The 21,475-nt window shown below is 46.3% G+C and overlaps 1 protein-coding gene across 1 annotated transcript in view; it reads left to right on the plus strand.

Moving 5' to 3' along the window:
- COPRS (coordinator of PRMT5 and differentiation stimulator) overlaps window positions 1-20,898 on the plus strand; it is a 175,753-nt gene extending 154,855 nt beyond the window's left edge. The window contains exon 5 of the transcript XR_013940738.1: window positions 653-20,898. The gene's annotated coding sequence lies outside the window, so the exon portion shown is untranslated. The remainder of the gene's footprint in view (window positions 1-652) is intronic.
- Window positions 20,899-21,475: the final 577 nt, after the last annotated feature.

Below are 21,475 nucleotides of genomic sequence, written 5' to 3' on the forward strand. Positions count from 1 at the left end.
GCTCTTCTACCTCCCACTTTCTGTGAATCTTCTTTGTTAGCTCTTTTCAAGGGCTGAGACTTCCTTGTACCTTGTGTTAGTACTGCATGTAGCTTCTCCAGATGCTATGGTAATACCTTCAGAACTAATAGGCAGTCTGCCACCCAGCTTGTTCTCTCAACTCACTCTTTTGCGAAGCTGCACATCCTTGTGAATAGGCTGCTAAGGGATTTATAGATAAAGCAGTAGCATGGATCTGCCTCTGATCTTTAGTATAAATCAGGGATAAATTCAATGAAATTCAGCAGGAATACAATGGGTATTTCTTGCAGAGGAACTGAGACATTCTGTTCAAAATACAAGAACACCACTTACAATAAAGTTTATAATACAAGACAAGAAAATGGTGTGATACCGTGGCTGCCGGCACCTTGCACTAGATTTCTCCTTGAGGTGACTGTATTACCTTATAATCAGTCAGTTTTTCTGGACTGATTTCCTTGCATAGTAGGTTATAAATAATCATTATTGGTATTGCAAGGAGGCTGCGAGTTCCTGAACAACCGTGACAAAATTCTTAATGTGTCAGTTACTGATACAATGCATCTGTTTTTGTAATTATTTTAATTATGTTTTATACACAAAGGAAAGAATACAAAACTTTTTTTTCTAGATTCATGGGCTAATTGGAGGACAGCCCACCTGTGGCTGTCTCTGTGTATGTAAATCCTTTGTCTGGACTAACGTGATATTCAGCGGTAAGCATTTGTTTATACAGTTTAGCAATGTAAGACCCTATCCCCTACATACTCTCTGAAGACAACACCGATATGTTACCAGCATCCCAGGGGGCACATCTTATTACTGGAGGAAGACTCTCAGCCATGAAAATGCAGTTTTATCCTTCTCAAAGTGCCCCTTGCCAAAGTCAGCCAAGCATCCAGAAGCACTTACTCTGAGTGATGCATCATTAATATTCTGCTAACTTGCTAAGCATGTGAGACAGGCCCAGTCTTTCCAGAGGCTTCAATCTCTACCATGTCCAAGGGTTGCTACCCCCATTTCTTTTGGCCCAGCCATGCCCTTACAAACATCCAGAGCCTGACAAGCTGCAATTTCATAGAAGCAAAGGGACATAAAAGATAAGGTATTGATGTAAGAGAGAGATGAGTCAGGCCTGTGGGCAGAGTCCCATTGATTTCAGTGAAAACAGACAGGGTTGTGGTCACTGTCACATAGGTCCAGGAGCAGACTGCATTAAGTCTGTTATCAGGTGCCCGGCTCAGTCACTGTGCTACGGGAAGGGAGCGCAGCTACCTGAGGTTGGGTGCTGAGTGCTGCTGGGTGGTCCAAAATAGACATTGCCAAAGTGAGCTTATTTCCTCTTGCAGATACAGTCCAAAGAGCTCATGAGGCAGTCTGCGCTCCTCCTCTGCCTCTCCCAAAAGGAATGCAGGTCTTGACCACACACACAGCTGATACAGGACCTTGACCTTGAACTTTGTGCCTTGGACATCAGCTTTATGAGCCCTTAGACAGCCCTTCTGCAGCTGCATCAGGCCACACACAGTCACAAGTCTCTGCTGGGAGGTGACAGGCACAAAGCTGGCACTGGGTCTGTGAATACTTCTCCGCAAAGTCAAACAGGTGAGCGTTCTCCACTGGTGGCCAAAGTGCTTTTGTTTGCCTTAACTCTAGCCTTGAACAGGAGAGAAGTGTGTGTGCAGCTGGCACTGGTCTCAGGAGGCAGTGATCACCTGCAGCTCCTCCTAAGCTCGTTCACACAGTGTAAAAATTATGATGTTCTAGCTCTCCAGTAGCCGAAAGGGCTGTGGAGTCAGTGCGGAAGCAGAATGAACTGGTGTCTTTCTGATCTGATATCACTGATAGACTGTGTTTCGCTCTCCTGTGCTCCATTTATAATACCAGCTAGAAAGGCTTTCCAGGACAAATGGAAATGTGGCCCTTGGACTTGTAATTATGTACACAAACAAGCCTCAGGCATGCAGGATCTGGCCTATTTGACCAGTGTGCTGTGTGCTTCTGAGGATGCTCTGCTGCCTTTTCACTAGAAAGTAAAAGCAGTTTTGTGCCCAACAAGTGATAGGTTTCCTCCAACCCTGCTTTTTTTTCTTTCTTCCTTTGGGCTCCTTTGCTGCCTTCCCCTGCAAAGGGGGAGCAAAGGGGTGGTGCCGCCTGTGGGTTTTAACTGGACACCGTCCCTTTAATGTGGAGTTGTGTTTTTCCTTCAAGGCCAAAAATAAATGCTAGTGAAGGAATAAACAGATGTGAAAAGAAGGCTTGGACACTTGGAAGACAAGACTGCTTTGTGTTTCCCAAAGCCATAAGCCTGTTCACACAAGGAGGTTACTCTTTCAGAAAACCCCAAGTCCTGTGACGCTGCCCAGGTCAGTAGGTGCCCAGCAGAGCAGGGGGCATTACAGGCAGACATGCCTTGGGAAAGGGACATCTCTGCTCCCCTTGGAAGAGAGGAGAGGGAAGGAGAGAAATTAACTTTGCTCTGCCACTTCATCTCTTTCTACAGGGTTTGAACATGCACCAGTTTGTCAGCAGAAGACAGCTTCCATCTATCTCAGATGGACATAGCCGTAGTGGTGTGGTTGCATCACTTGCAGGCTGACTCGGGAAGCGGGCAGTGCTGCTGCCTTCTGCAGCTGAGGAAGCAGGTAAAGTGAGGACACGTTCACATGCAGGGTCCCAGAGCGCTTCTCAAGGGAGCGGGGAAAGTGAGTGGGTGGCTACATAGGCGACTACTAAAGTTCAGATCCCCCTTTCAATGTCCTACGTGGCAGTAAGGCCAGGATTTTAAATGCTTTGCATTCTTCAAAAGTTGCCATGTGGACAGGGCTCCTCTCTTCTTGTGTCAGCCTCGTACCAGCAGCCCGAGCTAGGCCTTTGCTACCTGCCTTGGCTGCACGTCCGGGACAGGGCGCTCAGCAGTGTGGATGCGCTTTGCTGTCTGCAGGAACCAGACAGAATTCAAAGCAAGCAGCTTGGCGCAGACACCTTGTTTTCCGGTAAGCAAAGTTAAACTGCTGCAGTGATCTCAGTGGGGTTAGGGAGCTTTAGACTTTACTTTAGGGACTTAACTAAATCTTCACTGAGTGCAGTACCTTTTGAAATGTGACCTTTAGGCTCTTTATGTCTCAGCTGTTGTAGAATGAAAACCCCAGTTAATATTGAGAAGTGTTAAGGTGATACAGAGTCTCTCTCGCACACAAAGGGAAGTGCAGTTCTTTTTCTGTCTCTAAAGCACCAAGTTGTGAGTCAGCCAAAGCCTCTGAAGACTGGTTAAGAAACAGGAGCTTTTACAGGCACCTCATTAGGGCTGAATTTTCAGCACAGTCTGTAGTCACACACCAAAACATACTCATCTCAAAAAGGGCAAATGTTGGGAAATTAAGGGAACTAATTAGTGGAATCAACTGCACTGAATAGCTTATGAGTTGAATGTGAAACTGGATTCCACAACTAGCTGAAACACGCAGGACAAACCCTGAAGGGAAACACTCCAAACCCAGTGGGATAAATAACCAGCCCCAAACACACGGGGCGAGTTAACTGACAGCAGGCAGGGAACGGGCAGAAGGTCTGACTGGCAAGAGGGTATTCGGTTCGCATGCAGCCAGGGACTGAAATCAGATGTCTGGAGGGGAACCGCTACAGGGAACGACCATCTGCTTTGCTCTTTGATGGAGCCCATCACTCCTGTCATGGGGCTGACTAAGCAGCTTACCCAGCAGGTCCTGAGCAGCCGCCGTTCCATGGACACGCTCAGTCCGGCAGTTCAGGACCTGCTTTAGGAGTTACTCTGTCGGTGCAACAAGGGCGGCATCAGAGAAGAGTGGCGGAGCAGAAGACTGGAGGCAGTATTTGCCTCAGTCATCCGATTTTAATTTGCTGAGGTCAGGAAATACAGGGGTAGAATGAAAAATGTCAGAAGTAAAATTGTGAACTAGACTTTGAAAAGGAAATTAGAACAGATGGCACAAAGTTTCAGCTAGAGAAATAAAAAGAGGAGAAATGTGGTCATTATGCAGTAGTGAGAATGGGGTTGAGATTAGACCAGTCTGCATATGGTCTAAAAATGAATTAAAAACACTTTGCCTACATTTGCAGTAGAGATGATCATATTGAGCAGCGGGGCAAAGACAGCATTTCTAGTGGGAACATACATAAGGGAATGAAAATTGTCACATGTAAGATGGAAGGAAAACCTTAAAGAATTCAGTGTGCTCAGATTAAGGTGCACTGGCAGATTTCCATCCCAGGATTTGGAAAGAACTGGCACATTAAATGAGTTCAGCTTAACCTGATACTTCTCTTTGATGACTGCTTTTTTTTCTAGACAAATGAAATACAGGTGATTTACTCTATCCAGACTTGAGTGAAGAATCTGATATTATACCACAGGGGAAATTACTAGTTGAAGTTGAGAAGATGGGGATTAGTGTGGATGGTGAACACAAAACTGCTAAAGCTCTGAGGAGAGGGGAAATGCCGGACAGAGGCAGTTAATAAGTGGAACTCCTCAAAGGTCAGTGTTGGGCTCAGCCTTGCTTGTTTCGTTAATGACGCTGGCACAGCAGTAGGAATGTAGTAAAGAAATCTGCTGAGGACACAGGCTTTTTTAATACAAAGGAGGATCAGAACATCAGTCAGCAATAACTGAATGACAGAATTTATCTGAAATAGAATAGAGAAAGTATAAAGATATGCAATTAGAAATTAATAACTAGAATATTGCATTACTTGAAAATGACAAAAGTAGGGTGGTGGAAAAAAAACAGTGAATTACTTGCTCCCAGGGATAACTGTGAACCACCAATCTGACATGGAAAGGCAAACACAATCCTAGAAGATACAGGTTCACTCATGTTCAAGGAAGATTAGCAGGTACAGAGAAGGGCATTGAGGATGATCAGAGGGTTTAGAACAAGAGAAGACTAGAAGAGTTTCATTTGTTTTGTTTCTCAAAACAAAGACTAGAGGAGATAGGATTGTTTTCAGTAAATACATCTGATAGGTAAAGATCAGAGAAAAAAGAGAATTGTTTAAACTAAATTATGATGCTGGCACAAGAACAAATGATATTAAGGCTGAAAATTTTAAATGAAGTGCTGGAGTAGCCTGCCAAAAAGCATGATATAACGTAATTGACTGTAATAGTGGGCGACTGGATCAGTAATCCAGAGCCCTGTGTTCCTAGATAACTTCTTTTTGGGAAAGGAGTCAGTCATGGGAGTTAAATGCAGGGAATTGGAAAGAACAGCCCAGACCAACACCACAAATGTGTTCCCAGTGATGGAGCAGTGCAGTAAGTGACTGAGACTCGCATGGCACCTACCAAGTAGTGATCTCTTTCTTAGTAGGAAAACTAGGCCAAAATGTGTGCAGTGAAGTGCTAGATATATGCCACTAAAACAGTTTGTTGTGAGTTTGAGCTCTTGCTTTTTATCTGAAAATGTGACCATCTTTCACCTCCCAAGCCTGGCTACATGGTTGAAGGAACATCTTCAGGATTTGCTGTCCTGATACCGGCAGTCATTGCCTTGCCTCCATGCAGCCTCAGTGGCTGTCCCCGGGGAGCTGGAAGCAGGCAATGCGCTCAGCTCCCTGCTCTGCCCCCTGGTCCTCTCTTTATCTGATGTCGTCTTTGTCAAAAGGCCTGGGCAAGAGATAATGTACATCTTCAAAGAGAAACATGCAGACAACAGAGTTTTGGCAACGTGCGTACCTCTTAAATGAGACTTGTTGAGGGACACATGCCACAGTAATGCCCGTATGGCTCTCCCGACCTCGGGGCACTGAGCCGCGATGCCTGGGCCCCTCAGGAGGGCTGGGAGCGACAGCCACTGACAGCGGCCAGGGCCAGGGGTTCTCAGGGCTGCCCTGCTCTCAGTACAGGGTCAGGCTGCGAGCCCCATGCTACTTGTGCGAGAGCAAGGCTGGAAATGGGGGGAAAAAAGGAGGCCAACACCGAAGCTTTTTATTTCAGCAACTAAAGTGAGGGCCTTCCCTCTTCCTCCCCGAATGGGAACTGGCAAACTCAGCTCTTTAATGGTACAAGCTCATCTCAGCCTTGCCTATAAATAGATAAATGAGATTCCTCCTGTCCCAGTGAGTAATTCTGACATCCTCCCTTTGCCTTGCAGAGAGCTGAGTCACAGGCACTCTGCACTCCAGTCCCTGCATTACTTACATGGTCTCAAAGGAAATTTTAACACATCCAATGAATCATCAGGGATTGGATCATGTTTAAAGTTATTCCATTGGCATTTCCCTTCTATTGTAGCAAGTCTGCCAACACTTAAAACTTTAGCTAATCTGGACTCAAAATGCATTGAGGAAATAGCATGTTGACATATACAGCTACCAATACAAATAATTTTAAAAGTCCTCCTAAATCTGCATCAATAAGCAAACAACCCGTAGTGGATTCCTTTAGCACTTTGGACCTGCTAATTTTGTCAGACTGCTTCTTTGTTTTGTAGCTGCTTATTTAAAGGAACTCAAAGTTTGAAATGTTTTAATATTCAGTCTTTAGGCCCCTAATTTAATCTCCTGCAGGTTTCCTGCCAAAATATTATTTGCACTGAGATGTAGCTTGCAGCCCCATGCTCATTCTCTCACAGAGACGCACACATTCCTGTTCTTACCCATGATAAAAATAAAATGCCTGCAAAGCAGAGACAAAACCAGAGTGGTGTTAAGTACAGAACCCAGGGCATTAATATGCTGTCTGTACAAAGCACTGAGCTCCAGCCTGAAGCAATATCTCCTGATGGGGCATTTTCACTTGTTGCCCTTCTTTCTCCCATGTGGTAAAGGGTAGTTTGATCAGTTTAGAGGCAACACAGCATCTGAAGTCAGAATATGTCTCTCTCTGCCTCAGAAAACATCTGGAAGAGTGGAAAATTCTCCAGCAGAATTTGGGAACTGTGAAACAAATATAAAAATATTTCTCTCTGTTGGTTTTCTGGCTTGCCTTTCTGTATCTTAGAACTGGTTGGGACATTTCACTCATTATTACCAGACTCTCAGTTTCAATGAACAAGAAATGCTAACATTTGCTGGTTTGCTGCTATGGTTTTGTATTCTGAGACCTAAAACCTGGCTTGCTCTTTTGATAACCCTAGGAAATCTGTGTCTTATTTAAGTAACATTTTTCTAGTACCTTTTCATCAAGCAATTCTCCGCTTGTGCATAGATTGTTAACAAGCGTTTGTTCAACACATTCCAGCATGAGCTGCAGTCCCTCCATGAGATACTACATCTTCTGCACCGAGGCTCGTTGGTTTATTTATCAGCCCAGCACAGCCTCGGTTGCCAGTTTTCTGCCAGCTGTTACTATATGATAGTATTGGGAAAAAAAATCAGTTTTGGCTCTGTAAGTGGAATTGGATATAATTCAGCTACCTGTTGACAAATGATGATTTGTTTAACAGCATAAACTGTAATATTTTTATAGCTGATAGTTTTCACCCTACTCTGCAGCTGGAAAGAAAAAAATAATGAGGAATTCCCAGAAGTTTCTCACTTTAAACTAAAGTTTTCTTATAGTGTTGCCTTGTTTCTGAGCAGGAAAAGCCATCCTTACTGGGCGAATTGGTGGTGTCAGCACAACTCTGGACAAGGGCGGGTACATGAACTGGGGACACTCAGCTTCTCAGTTGGCCTCCTTCCGGCAGCAGCAAACCCCACTGGATGGTCAGGCCACAGAGATGCTCAAGGACACGACAGAGGCCTGAAAGCAAGCCAGTGTTTCTGTAAAGCATTAATCACCCTGTGCGGGGCCAGGGGTGGGAATGGGGAGAGGGTGCACTCTGCCTCGGCATGCACATGTTTTCTATCTAAGCTTTGTTTCAGCTGGATCTTTCCCACTAGCTCATCCTTCTTTAACACCTTGTACTCATTTATTACGAGGCTGTTTAGCAGCACAAATCAATTAAGTACCGCAGAAACCCACTGAGACAGACAGAGGTTCCTATCTCTGGTTCAGCCGGGGTGGGAGGCGCGCAGAGGTTAAGCCCGTGCTCCTTGCCACACAGCAAGCAAGGGTGGAGCGCAACGCAGCCCCCAGCTTGCCTCCTGCCTTTCAGCCTCCCCCAGCACCCTCCGTGCCACACCAAGCCCCACTCAGGCACTGCTGAAGTGAGAGGGTCCCGGGGCTTGGCCCCACATTTGCTGCAGCCCCCTGCCGGGCTGTGGGAGCTGTCGCCCCTCCAGCTGTGCCCACGGACACAGGGCTCCCAGCAGAGAGAACAGGGGCAGCCAAAAGGCTTTGCCTTCCCAGCCCTGCTGCGGCTTCTCCAGCCCCCTGGGATAAGCCCTGTGAGGGGTGCAGCTGGGAGGCCCCGGCCTCATGGCAGCAAGAGGCCAGAGAAGGTGGGGTGCTTGGGGCAGCCCCAGGTTTGCCAGGGGCACGTCACAGCCCTGAGACGCGGCAGCTGTACGAGGGCCCTGCCTGCAAACAAGCAGGCGGCCAGAGGTACGGCCTTGCTTCTGTGTGCCCGTGGCCAGCTTTACCATGCTGAGGGCTGCTGGGGCATAACAAATGGGGTGTGTTCCTCTGAGGCCTGGCTGAGCCAGTCCTGAGGTGCCCAGTTCTGCCGTAATGGGGATATGGTAGGGTCCGGGCCTCTATTTTCACCTCTATGCATCCTGCTGGATTCTTCATCAGGATATTGCCTGGGTCCTGCTAAGGAAAGCCACTGTTCAATGGCGCAGCTAGTACCTGGCCAGGGGGTTGTGCAGGGCTTTAGGACGTAGCACAGTCACAGAAGGTGAACAAGCAGAGTCAGAAAAAAAAAAAAAAGAAAAAAAAAAGTGACTTTAAAATAATTGTTTAGGTCTTGTTCCAACTGCAGCTTAGCGTGCAGTACACACTCAGTACCCACTGTAATGTCTTCAGGCTGTGCTCCCAATGCCTGCCCTGGTTCAGGTTGGTTTAGAGTTACTTGTATGTACCACACACTTCAGAAATAGGAGCTAATAATTCAAGCCACATGACATAGATGATCCACAACATAAAGGAAAATAAGAACTAACCAACCAATTCTTGCTCATGCCTTTAAAATGTGCTCAGCCAAACTGTACTTCGTGAATATCTCTGAGGAGGGCCAGATTCTGTAGGACATGTCCTCAGCTCACAGAAAGAGACCATTAATCATTAGTGTGCCTTGGTCCCTGGCTATTTTAATCACTGTTGAACTACTCATGCAGTTCCCACTCCTAAAAATGGTATTTGACTCCAATGCACATGATTTCCTTTGGCTTCCTTTCCCCAATTAAGAGCAAGCCTTAACTACTTGGAAGTGCAAGCACTGGAATCCATGGATTTGCTTCTCATCTGTCATGGAGCAAAAGCGTGGTACTACAAGTAGCATCTGTGCTGCCAGACATAAACATCAGCATATATTGTAACCGGCCAGCGCAGTACGAAGCTATAACGGCTCTTGTGCCTACAGGCTGATGGCCAAACCCTGTCCTGTGTATTGGAGCACTGGAAACATCTTTGGTCCCTGCTATATTGTTAGTCCATTTCTGTTCCACTTTATTAAGTAATGATTAAAAGTGCTTCATGTATATGTGGGCACTAATTATGGCACATCAGTTTGTTGTGGGAGAAGTGGATGAACATGGAGTACATTTGTAAACTGCAGGCTGTAGAAACCAATAAATCTTCCTTCAATTTTTCCCTTTAAAAGCACTCAGCCAAAGTCACAGGAAGTTTAAGGGAAAAACAAATTGCTCATCCACAGATTCAGGATCACAGTGAAGCCTTGTAATGCTCAGCTTCTCTCATGAGGCCGATGAGCAGCCTGAGTCTGGGGGTGTGCAGAGAAAACTTCATTGCCTTCCCTTAGTTGCAGACTAATAAACGCATTGTGTCCACCTCCATGGGCTTACCTAATTTATAAACTGGATTGCCACAGCTCTGAATTGCTCTGCTTTCACTCCTTGTATGTGAACATGCTCCTGTTGAGCTTGGAGAAAGAACCAGTCTGATTTTGCATACAGAGAGCGCAGGGGAGGTTTATAGGAGGATCAACTTAAATAACAGGTAAAGTTCTGCAGATGCACTGCTCATGAAGGATCCCTCCAGTGTTTGTCACACCACGTCAGGTCAAGAGCACAATGACAAACAGCGGGAGGACTATCAGTGATTCTAATATGGGATTTAACACATAACTACCAACCAGCGTTATTTACCTGGAAAACCATGAGTTGTTTTTCTTATATCCTTACCAGGCAGGAAAGAGCACGTACTTTTTTTTTTTTGAAAAAAAGAAAAAAAAAGAAAAATAAAAAAGCTGCATATAATGCAGCATCAGCCTCAGTAATGAGGAATTTCTGCGTGGCTTTTTGGTTCAGAAGACAAAATCCTGCCACAATGCCACAGGAAAGTTTTCAAACTTGATGTTGCAGAGAAACGCATGTACACAAGTCATACTATCCAAAATCAGCTGATGAGCTTGTGTGCCTAATGTGGAACTCAGGAAGTCTATTCATTTTGCAGGGTTTGTTTTGTTTTGTTTTATTTCTCTTAAATATTTCTCCAAATAGCAACCAAATTTCAGCTAATACCAACTGGGCACCAGAACAAAGTCCATCCTTGAGAAGGCTGGCCTGGCTGGCTCACCAGAGAAATTGCTCGTTCCTTCCCACCAACTCCTGCAAATGCTCCTTTACATAAACTTGGCCAATTCTGTTCCAATTAAAAAGACAAAGCCCAACAATAATCTGCTAAAGCTAAAGGTTCCTTGAGAGCTTAGATTTCTTCAGTCTTGCTGAAAATTAAATGTTTAAACATTGTGAAGAAAGTTTGCTGTAATAACCATATTTCCTCCATGAAGCAGCTATTCATCAAGAACTACAGCAAAGCACTAAAGGGCTCCAGTAAAAGAAGGCAACAAATTTGCCTGCAAAATGTTATTTCCTGCACTGGACTAATTCAGATCATGTGGCTGACATACAGTTTCTGTTTGATTGAATGTACCACATTAAATTATTCCAGACAGGAGTTGTGCACTGAAAGCAGCTGATAATATTACAGGGCAGTTCAGAAAGCGTCCCCTGCAGCGAGACTCCTTGCAGCCTGGAACAGCAGTGTTTGAAAGACTCTAACAGAATCGCTTGTACTTGAAGAGCAATGCGTTGCTTTTTTTTTTTTTTCCCCCCACTGGGGATCTCACTCTGCAACCTTTGCTCTTTTGGGTCTATTCTTGGTGGGCGGTTGTACTACTATTGTCAGTGTGTGCTTTCCAAGGATGAGCAAAGTAATGTGAGTGGTGGCTCAAGCTTAGCAGCTCCTCTGTTATCCATGCAGAATTATCTGCATGCAGGCCACGATGCTTTATTGTGGTGGCTTCTATCCTAATGTTCATACTACCTAGCATATGCTAGGGACGGCAACTCCAAGGAAATCTGGGGCAATGCTTAAGCATAGTAGAAACTGATGGCAACATCTGAAATTGACCCTGAAAACAACACTTTTCAAAACGTATTTATTGTAGGTATTTATGCATTTTTCCAAGCCAGATTAGAGGTGCTAAATGGCACTGAACTTTCAGAAAGAACAGCCAGATTTCTTGTCCTTGACATCTTAGTGTCTTAGCCTGGACACTAAGAAATGGTCTCACGGGGCTGCTGAGAGTTCCCTATGGTGTAACGGGGGGGGTCAGCCAGGCTGGATCCCACCCGCAGGATATGTGGGATTCCTCCTGCCTATCAATCCTTAGCCAAGTGTCCCTATGGACTTCTGCTGTGCCTGCTCTCCACTCTGAAAGACAGCTGGAAGAGATGTGTAATAGAGCTGTTTTGAGAACAGATGGTATAAAAGTTAACACCAAACCTTCTTGTTCTCCTATTCACCATATGCAGTCATATACATGAAGGGTTTCTTCCACTGTGGCTGTACAAGAGGCATAAGTGGGAAATTCTGGGTTGCCATAAGGTACAAGACAAGGTTATAAAACATTGGAACAGTTTATCAGACATTTATATAGGCAGAGTTCCCATAGCACATAAGAAAAAGATCCATTCATCAGGGCACTGGTTTCAGAATGAATTGCAGCGATTGCTCTGTGCGCATCCTCTGAGGTTCAGACTGGTCCTTCTGACTTTAAAATCCATGAGTTGATTCTCTTCAAAGGGGCTGAGCTGAGATAGGAAGAAGCTGGGCAGGCTTATTCCAGTATTTCAGAGTAAAAATGTTTATTTTAACATGAACATTCTTATTTTGAGTAAGATGCAGATCATAAATATAAAAATTGTAACATAGAATCATATCAAAAAAGTTACAAAACCCCATTCCAGATCTTCCTGCTTTCAGTACAAAGAGTAGATTGTTGTTCTCCAACCTGTTTGCAGCTGAGGTGATTCTACTTAGTTGGTTTGGTAGATATCAGATTGAAAACAGATCAATTCCATCCACACATCTTGCCAAGGGAAACATTCAGTTTCTTCCATCTTCTTTCAGTATCAGGTGAAGACACTGGAGTTGCTAAGAGAGGAAATCCCCATGGAGAGGAGCAGAGGTTTGGGGTTTCCTATGATAGGCCAGTCTCAGCAATCACAGGTGTCAAAGCAGAAAGTCCCGAAACAAACCATTCCAAAAGTGCCATATTCCTGGAATCAGCCCGCAAGGAAGGACGCCCCCGAGACAGTCCTGCATGGCCTTGAGCAGCACAAATTTCGTTGTTCACAGCCAGTCGAACAGCGCCCATCCTTAGCTGATAGCAGGGTGCCTTTCTTGTGCCCATTATCTCTTATCTAGTCTCACAGTCACTGGGACAAGAATTCTCTTTTGGGGCTTGCTTACAAAGAGGAGTTGACTATTCTGCAATAGTCACTGCAGGATGACTTCATGTGAACACACTCATTCCACAGCGGCTGTTAGAGTTTCTGATTCATACCATACCTTAACTGGAGCAGCGTCAGTATGTCAGTGTGCCTTACAAAGTTAAGCAAGACCTGGGACCCAGTTTGGGGTTTCTAGTCACTTCTCCTTTACAAAGAATTCAGCTTTAAGAAAAGCAGTTGGAATGTTCCTGAGAATAACAAATAACAAATGAGTAATTCTTGCTCCAGAGCCATATAACCCAATTAAAGATAGGTAAGTGATGTGTAAAGGCAAGTCTGTGCAGTCAGCATAGAAAAAAATGCATGCAGTTCTAATCTATTGGCACAGGCATATAAAGCAGAATTAATTGATAAACATATCAATTAATTGATAAACAAAGCCTTTTCAAAAAAGGTAACGACTAATCCAACCAGACACTGGGAAAGGGACTTGCTGTGGTGGGGCCAGATTAATTTGACTATCCATACCCCTAGGTGGAGTTATTAAAGGATAAAAGCTTTGAACATTGTTGCAGAGTTCAATGAAAATAAAAACTTTTACTCAACATAGAGAAGCTCTCAGAAATGCAAACAAGGTGTTAGAATGCATAAAGATGTTGAATAATTGAATATTATAGAGTTTTGTTTAACAAATTGCTTCTCCACATGCAATTACTACATCCTTGTCTGATCTGAAAAATTAGAGTAGGAATAAAGCTCAGGAAGAGGGGATAAGAACGAGCAGAGATCTGCAACGACTCAGAGCAGTTCAGCTGAAAGAGGAGTAAAACGGGGAGTCAGGATGGAGAGGGCAGTCTGCAATATGAAGAATGGCATTAAGTCTAAATCCACCAACTCTTTCACAAACATGAAAAGAATAAATTTAATACTGAAAAAAAATGAGATAAAATAAGCTAGCACACATCACTGTCCTGGAATCTGGAGAAAACTTTTTTAAGAACTTATGACAGAAATCAGTCATGGGAGTACAGTCCTGTGAGATTACAGGAAGAGGCATGAGCAGGAGCACTGGCAGGACAGAGTCCGTCTGTCTGCAAGCAAGCTGCTGTGCAGAAATGGGTACAGCGACATGGGCAGGCTGCTCGGTGGGCGTTAATTAGCCCATCCCCACGGTGGCCGTTAATTAGCCCATCCCCAAGGCCAGCAGTGGAGCAGTGGGTGCTGCCTGCTGCCCAAGCACGGCGGTGATGCTGCACCCAGGCTCCCGTGGCTGACTGTCCTGGAGCCAGGGGAATCACTCGCCCCGCGAAGCGAAGGTGGATCTCTGGGCACACCCTGCCCCTGCTCACAGCCAACACCTCTCCCGCTGGAGCAGCTCTGGCAGGGGCCACGTCTCGGGTTGGGAATATCTCCAGTTGCATTTCACTCTCGGGAGGGGAAAACAAAAGACAGACATGACAGAGAGGGAAAGCACTAAAGTTTGTTTCGTTTAACCCACTCTGACTGTCAGGTCTCATGCCGTGAGCTTCACACAGAAACACACCCTCCATACCACAGCCCACGACAGCGAGGCTGCTCCGATCCCCTCCACCACAAACTTTCCGCAGCCTGTAACACTACCGTGGCTTGCAAGCAAGCCTTCCCTCCTGAGGGCACGCCTGCACCCTCCTGCCTGTCCTGCCCCAGGCGCTCATGCTTACCTTCCAGGCCTCCCCATGCTGGAGGTTACAGTTGACCATTGCAAGAACAATAAGGATTTTTAGGGGCATTATGACTGGGTTAGTAAAACACAGCTGCCCCTGAAAGTCCCTCATTTTTCTTGCTGCCGCTCAGTCCCCTCCAGGTCCCTAGGAGGGCAGAGGTCTGACGGGCTCCTCTCTCCAGCATGGCTGTGCTGTCTCTGCTGGCTTTGCTGGCCGGCCCCGCAGCCGCCCCGAGCACAGTGACCAGCCGTGACACAGACAGGAAGGTGTGGAACTGCTTTGTCATCGCTGCAGGCTCCCTCCTGAGCAAACGCCGTGCTGCACTTCAGCGTAACGCCAGATGGCTCGTCTGTCACTCGGCAGAAATGCCATCAAACAAAGCCTGGCATAGCTCGCCACAAGAAACCCTCAAGTGCCCCAAACTGCTGGGGCAAAAGGAAGCAATGCCTCGCCTGCAAGCACACATGTCATGGGCAATCAGCACCCTGGCACTGCGTCCAGGACACGCGAAGACCCCAGACCTGACCAGCACCCAGCATTCGTGCACCAGCACCCCCGGGGTGCCAAGCCACAGTGAGAGCAGGTCACACCTGCTTGCCCAATTGCAGGAGCAGTTGCTCTTGATTTATTAATAAAGCTGGGATTTTAATTAGCTAATTACTACCGATTTCTCAACAGCTTTCAGCTTAAGCAATCTTTGAAAGGAACCTACAGGTTTCCTACTAAAAAGGTGCCAAGTAGTTGGCTGGGAATTTTCAACCCTCATTTACAAATCCTCCTGGAAATCCCAGCCCAGCCCAGCCCAGCCCGTCCTTAGGGCAAGGAGCAACACTTTCCTTTTAGTTCATCAGTAATGTAAATTTTGATGGAAGTGGACTCAACAAAAACCATAAGCAGATTCCCACATGTGCTTCTGCTCTGCTGTTTCCACGAGCTTTCTGTGCAGGGTGCTGGGATGGGCCCATCCCTGCCGTGGACCTGCACACACCCCCGCAAGCTGGTGAGTACCTTGAGGGCTTCCAGGGCCTTTGTAGCACAGCCAGCAACCGAGGACTCTCAGCACTATTTTTCTTTTTGCTTGCATTAAATATGTCCTGTCCCTCAGCAAAGGACACCTCTTCCCGCTCCAGTTACAGGCTAGGAAGAACACGACTGATGATTATCCCTGCAGACCTGCGAGGTACGATCCAGCAGGGATCTCACAGGGCACAGCTCCCCCTTCCCCTTCCCAGCCCAAGCACTCCGCGGGACTCAGTCGCTCGCTGCTGCGTTAGCATTCAGCTCCAAAACAATGAGGCTGAGCTGCCACGTTCAGCTGTGCAGAGCAGCATCTTGTTTGGAGCTGCTGCCGTTCAAACATGCCATCTCCAGGGACACGGGCGGCAGGCTGGTGCAGCTGTTTTGCATGCAATGGAAACACCGAGGTTTGGGGCAGTCACAAAGATCCACAAAGTGTAACACAAGGCGACAACCTCACCCCTTCTATCAGCAGATGATGCTCCACAGAAGCTGCCAACCTGGCATCCAAAAAATTCCTGAGACCCCCTCATCATTGTACAGAGCCACACCTTATTTTCATTTTGAATTTCTTCTAAGGCTTGGAAGTCAAATGAAAGCAAGCATTATGCTCCCATTTGGTAATAAAACATGAGCCATGATTCTGAACCAAATATTATTTGCATCTTTAAAAAAATTATAACAGCAGTATAATAAGAAAAAGCAGGAGCCCTCTGAATGCTAATGACGTTGGTGTCCTAAATGAAGCATAAAAGCCAGATCCTGCAAGAAGCAAAGCATGAGTCAGAGCATCTGCAGTTCCCCACTGAAAGCAGCACTCATGGCTGCTTCATTCATTTAAGGAATCCATTCCTTTGTAATGAGCATCAAGTAGTTTCTAGGACTAAAATTAAAATGAGATGCATGCTGTTATTATTTTCAAAAAGTTCCCTCTCTCTCTCTTTTTTATTTTATTTCTTGGAATGACAATAAACAGCTCTTTGTAGTTGGAAGGAACCCCAGGCAAGGACCAGGTCTGCAGCCCTTGCTGTTGTGCTGACACAGAAGACAACCAGAGGAGCCCCTGCCCAGGGCACACAGCGGGCTCCCCAGTGGCCAGCACCCCGCCACGAGCAGACAGAGCACGGCCAGGGTGCAGAAGAGCAGAGTCGCTGCAGATGTCGGCCTGCCGAGGCTTTCTCACTCCACTTTAATTTCACGTGCATGGCAGACTCCAGAGAGGATGGATGCGTCCTGCTCCAGAGAAGCCCCTTTGCAGAGGGTTCACGTGTTCCTTCTTGGACTGCAAAGCCAGCACAGGGCTGCGTGTGCTGGAAGAGGGACCAACTGCCCGAGCTGTTCTCTGCTCCATGCTGCCCCAGTCCCACTGCCAGACGAGGCACAATCAGACTTGAATCATCAGAGCACAAATCTCTGGGTTACACCGGGGTTATCAGGAGGATTAGGGACTGAAGTCTTTTTGGTGTGTTGGATCTGAAACTCAAAAAATGCAAGAACTGCACAAAAACAAACCGAAGGTAAAAAGTGACTGCAGTTTCTAGAATTCTTCCAGCTTTAGTCATTGAGGGGGATTGTAAGGAACGGACAAAGGGCTGTTTCCCTTAATTTTTTTAAGTGTGAATTTCGTCTTGACAGTTTCCTTTCAGAAACAAAAATTGAAAACAAATTGTCCTATACACAAAACAAAGGGACAGATCCTCAGCTAGAATAGACTGGTATTACCAAATGAAAAACACCCACCCGCAGGAGAGACTCCGGCCTTTTTGACAACAGCTGCCTATCCTGCTCAGCCCAGACAAGAGCTTCAGCCTCTGGTTTTCGCTGGCAGCAGAGCTGACTCTAGGTAGCTGGAAGAAGAGGAAGAAAACACACAAGTGCTCCAAGGACTGTGCACTCCATACGTCCCCAGACCGGAGCTGACAGCAGATGAAGGAACCAGTGGGCAGAGCCCCAAGAACCAGTTGATACCAACATGGCCCTGAAATGAATGGGCTGCTTTGGAGAAGTGCTGGCTTCCAGAAAACAGTTATGGGATTTACTTTTCAGAAAAGAGGCTTTTGTCAGATTTTTCTCCCAAAACCAAGACTGGGTTGATCATCATCTTGAAAATTACATGAAAGGTCCCCGATAAAATATTAACTGTGCAGTGCAAGAGGACAAATGCATGACTAAGTACAGTCCAGTCCATCCCAAGCCAGACCTGCCCCCATGAGAGGCAGCACAATTGCACATGGTGTTTGGGAAATCCCTTCAGCAACGAACAAGTTACTAATAGTGGTGTTTATTAGTGTTGGTGCTGCCAGCACAAACTATGACTCTGATCAGGCTGTCCTTTGTGCAAGCCCAAGCGTGCTCCAGAAGTCACCATGCTAGCTGAGTCTTCTTCTGGATGAAGGAAATAAAAATACATCCATCAGTTAAATTCAGGAAGCCTCTCACATTGCCAGTTATCAGAAGACATCCCAATTGCCGTTGTCTCAGTGGTGAGAGCTGCCCAGCCTCCATACAGAACTCAAAGCTCTTTGTCCTCATTGCACTGGAACCCTACAACGAACAAACCCTTGAGCACTGATGGAAGAGAACCCATCTTCATTTTCTTTGAACCCTTCAGTTTGGAGCATCATTCCTCCTCTCTCCCAGCCCTGCCACCAACATCAGCAGAGGAGCTGGAAAGCCAGAGTTATTTTTAGGAGATGGTACATTTAGGCCCTGTTAATCTTGACTGGTCCCTTTGAAAATGACAAGGTTGGATAATCAAACACATTACACAGACTTTCCATGGAGTCTGCTTGGAAAACTACCCTCCCACCTTCCAGCGATGTAGGAGCCAATAGTTCAAACGGTAGCATTTAATACGGCGCTGACTTGCCTCGTTATGGTGACTATGTCCCATGAGCAGAGGCCTCACAGAACAGGGAAGCTAAAGCACTTAACTGTCTTTAAGTATATAAAATAAAACAATTAGTCATCAAAAAGTCTTCTAGGTGCTGCCACATTACACCCACCCTGAGTGGCAAGAGAGGATGGCAGTGCTGTGGGGTTAGATGGCACGGCCAAACAAACGCATTGGCAAAACAAACCCAAAGCAACCGAGAAGGGAGCTGTTGGTGTGAAGACTAATAATGCATTAAACTGGTTGGCACAAGGAAGGGGACAGGAAGGGAGAACGCTAGGAAAGAGCTCTAGGGGAGGAGCTCTGGCTGAAGGAGGCTTCATGACTGCTAGTAAATTAAACAGTGCGGGGGCCAAACAGCCCAGCCTGAAGTCTCCCAGCCACCAAAACACGGCAGCCACATCCAAACAGCCTGTTAATAACAGCCCCTGGCCCACACAGGCTTTCAAACCAGATCCAGGACTGACTGGAAGAGTCCCAGGCCAAAGCCCTGCCCAGGACCAGGCGAAGCACGCAGCCATCGGCTACTCAGGTTGCTAGTGTGGCGTGAGCAGAGGTTGCGGCCCCGCAGGTCTGCAGGTGCCCAGCCAGCAGGCAGCTGCGCACAGATGCCCGCCAGGTCCCAGCTGAGTGCGTGCTGCAGGTCTGTGCCCGGGCTGACCACCGCAGGAAAGGCAGGCACGCTGCTGGCATCGACCCGCCCGCGCTGCCTCCCGTTCTGGATCTCCAGCGCTGCAAGCAGCAAGCTGGGAGAGAAGCAGCCAGGCAGAGGCTGCCCAGCTCAGGCTTTGCTGGAACAGAACCTGGTCTGGCTGGCACAGAGGGAAGTAAAGAACAGGAGAGCAGCAGGAAATTGCTCAGCAGAAGGGCTTTTTAAATAATTTCACTTTAAACAAAACTAAGGCATTACCATAAAGTAAATGGCCACACCTCGCTACTTACAGCGCTCTGCTAACAAGAGCAGCTTTTCCATAGCTATTCAAATATGAGACCTGGGTGCCGAACCAGCTCTTTCAAGCTCTTTTCCAAACTCCAGCCAAAAACGACTTTCTGATTCACCACTTTCTCAGGCACAGTATGCAGAGTACGCCTGCAGGCTGGAGCTGCGCGGTACAGAGTACTTAGGCACAAGTTTAATTACTCTGTGGACCAGGGATGCGATTAATCATACGCTTGAAGTTAAGCATGTGCTTAAGCACACCACTGACCCAGAGCCTTTAGGATCTAACTGGTATTCCTGTGCTCCCCGTTTTCCTGCTCTTTGAGGCTCAACAAGTGGAAAGAATATAAGACTGTTCCCGTGGTCATACACTCCCAACAACTCACTTCAAGTCTGGTTTCTGATTTTTTTTTTCCATTAGAGTTTTTGTACCTATTCTCCACATTTCCTCACCAATACTGATTACGGGTATTACAACAGTAGGGATATTATCAGAATTTATTAGCATTAAAACTGGAGCTAATTATTATCATTTGTGTGTGTTTAAAAAGCTTTGGGCTTAGTTCTTACTGAGCCTAAATGGGGCTTTAGGTAACAACTTACATTTGTTTAATATGCACATTTTGGGGATTAGTTCACTTATGTCTGAGGAGTTTACAAAGTCCTCAAAAGAAATCTGAAGCTTATTACTGAAACTATTGCACTGCTAGCTGTGGACTCATCACATAGAAAAACTCAGCCGTAAAATATGCATCAGCCATGGGTGGTCACGTAAATTCACATTTCATTATCCACAGCGTACCTATCCTGGGGATTTTTTCACTGCACTTTTCCACCTTTCCAGCAAAGATTTATTCCTAATTCATACTAATTTCAGGAAGTTCAAATTGTATCCAGCCTGCAGGGAGGAGCAAGCAGAAGATCAGAAAAGACCAGAAAGCTCCATTTTTCAAGACACAACTGCCTCTTTAATGACTGAGGAAATCCCTGATGCAGAGGTTGGAGGGACAGGAGCTGTTTCCTAAGGCAGGCATGGGACCTGTGCGCACTGCCAGCTGGAGCCTCCAGAAGTCCAGGAACACCCGTGCCCCACGTTCACCCAGTAAAATCAGTTAATATTGACAAACCAGGATATTTCAATTAAAGCACAGCATGCGCAAATCAATTTTCAACCAGCAACTGAGTGCACATGGGATTTGATTACAAGAGAAGAGGCACATGTCTCTAAAGGAAGCCTCCTTGGAGAAAGAAAACAGATACAATAATTGATATATGTTTTGGCTACTCCTAACTAATCCCATCACACGCTGTTTATTGCCAGTGCATTCATGAAAAGTGCCTATTTTGGTTACCAGGACGAGCCGGAGGAAAGAAGAAAATTCCCCCAAAACAGCTTGCTGAGCCCGGGCGTCCTCACTGCTCTCCCGGTGACCTCGCTCCCTCAGCCTGCGCTGCTCCCTGCTTAACCTGCTGCTCTTCGTGCAAAATGCAGAAACATCTTCCACAGAAGAATAAAGTCTGTATTACTAGGAAACCTACCTGCTTAGCCTTAACGCTGTATGTCTGGGAAAATTTACATGTCCTTTTTTTTTTTTTTTTTTTAATTATCTCAGCTTGATTTCACAACAGCAGCTTTGAAACTTTTTCCTAAACATGCTAGACACAGATTCAATAACTACTGAGAATGGTAGCTGGTTTGGGGTCCAACCCTGTATTTCCAGAAGCCTCCTTAGAGCAGTAAAAGTCACAGGACCACCCCCCTCATTTGCTAAATATCATTAGTTCAACTAGACAGGGCTTGGCAGCAGGAAGTTGAGCTGGTGTCTCTAACATCGCTGGTGTTTTAGAACCATAAGAACAGGTTATGGAAACCCAGATTCACCTGCCACACAGAGGTACAGAGGATCACAGCAACCTTCAGAACAGCTGAGTTGTAGAGGACCGCACCAGTGCCCGCTGCCACTCAGTGACTTGTCAAAGGAGCAGCTTTGTACCTGCAAGTTTTAGACATCTGGTGATAAAGCCATCAAACGCATCTACAAGTTGAGTGAAATACGTGGTTAAAAGGCTGCCAGGTGCCTAAGTCGCACAGGGAGCCATTGGCCCACCAGAAGG

This window comes from Anser brachyrhynchus (genome assembly GCF_964034855.1).
Source record: "Anser brachyrhynchus genome assembly, chromosome: 18".
Lineage (NCBI taxonomy): Eukaryota > Metazoa > Chordata > Aves > Anseriformes > Anatidae > Anser > Anser brachyrhynchus.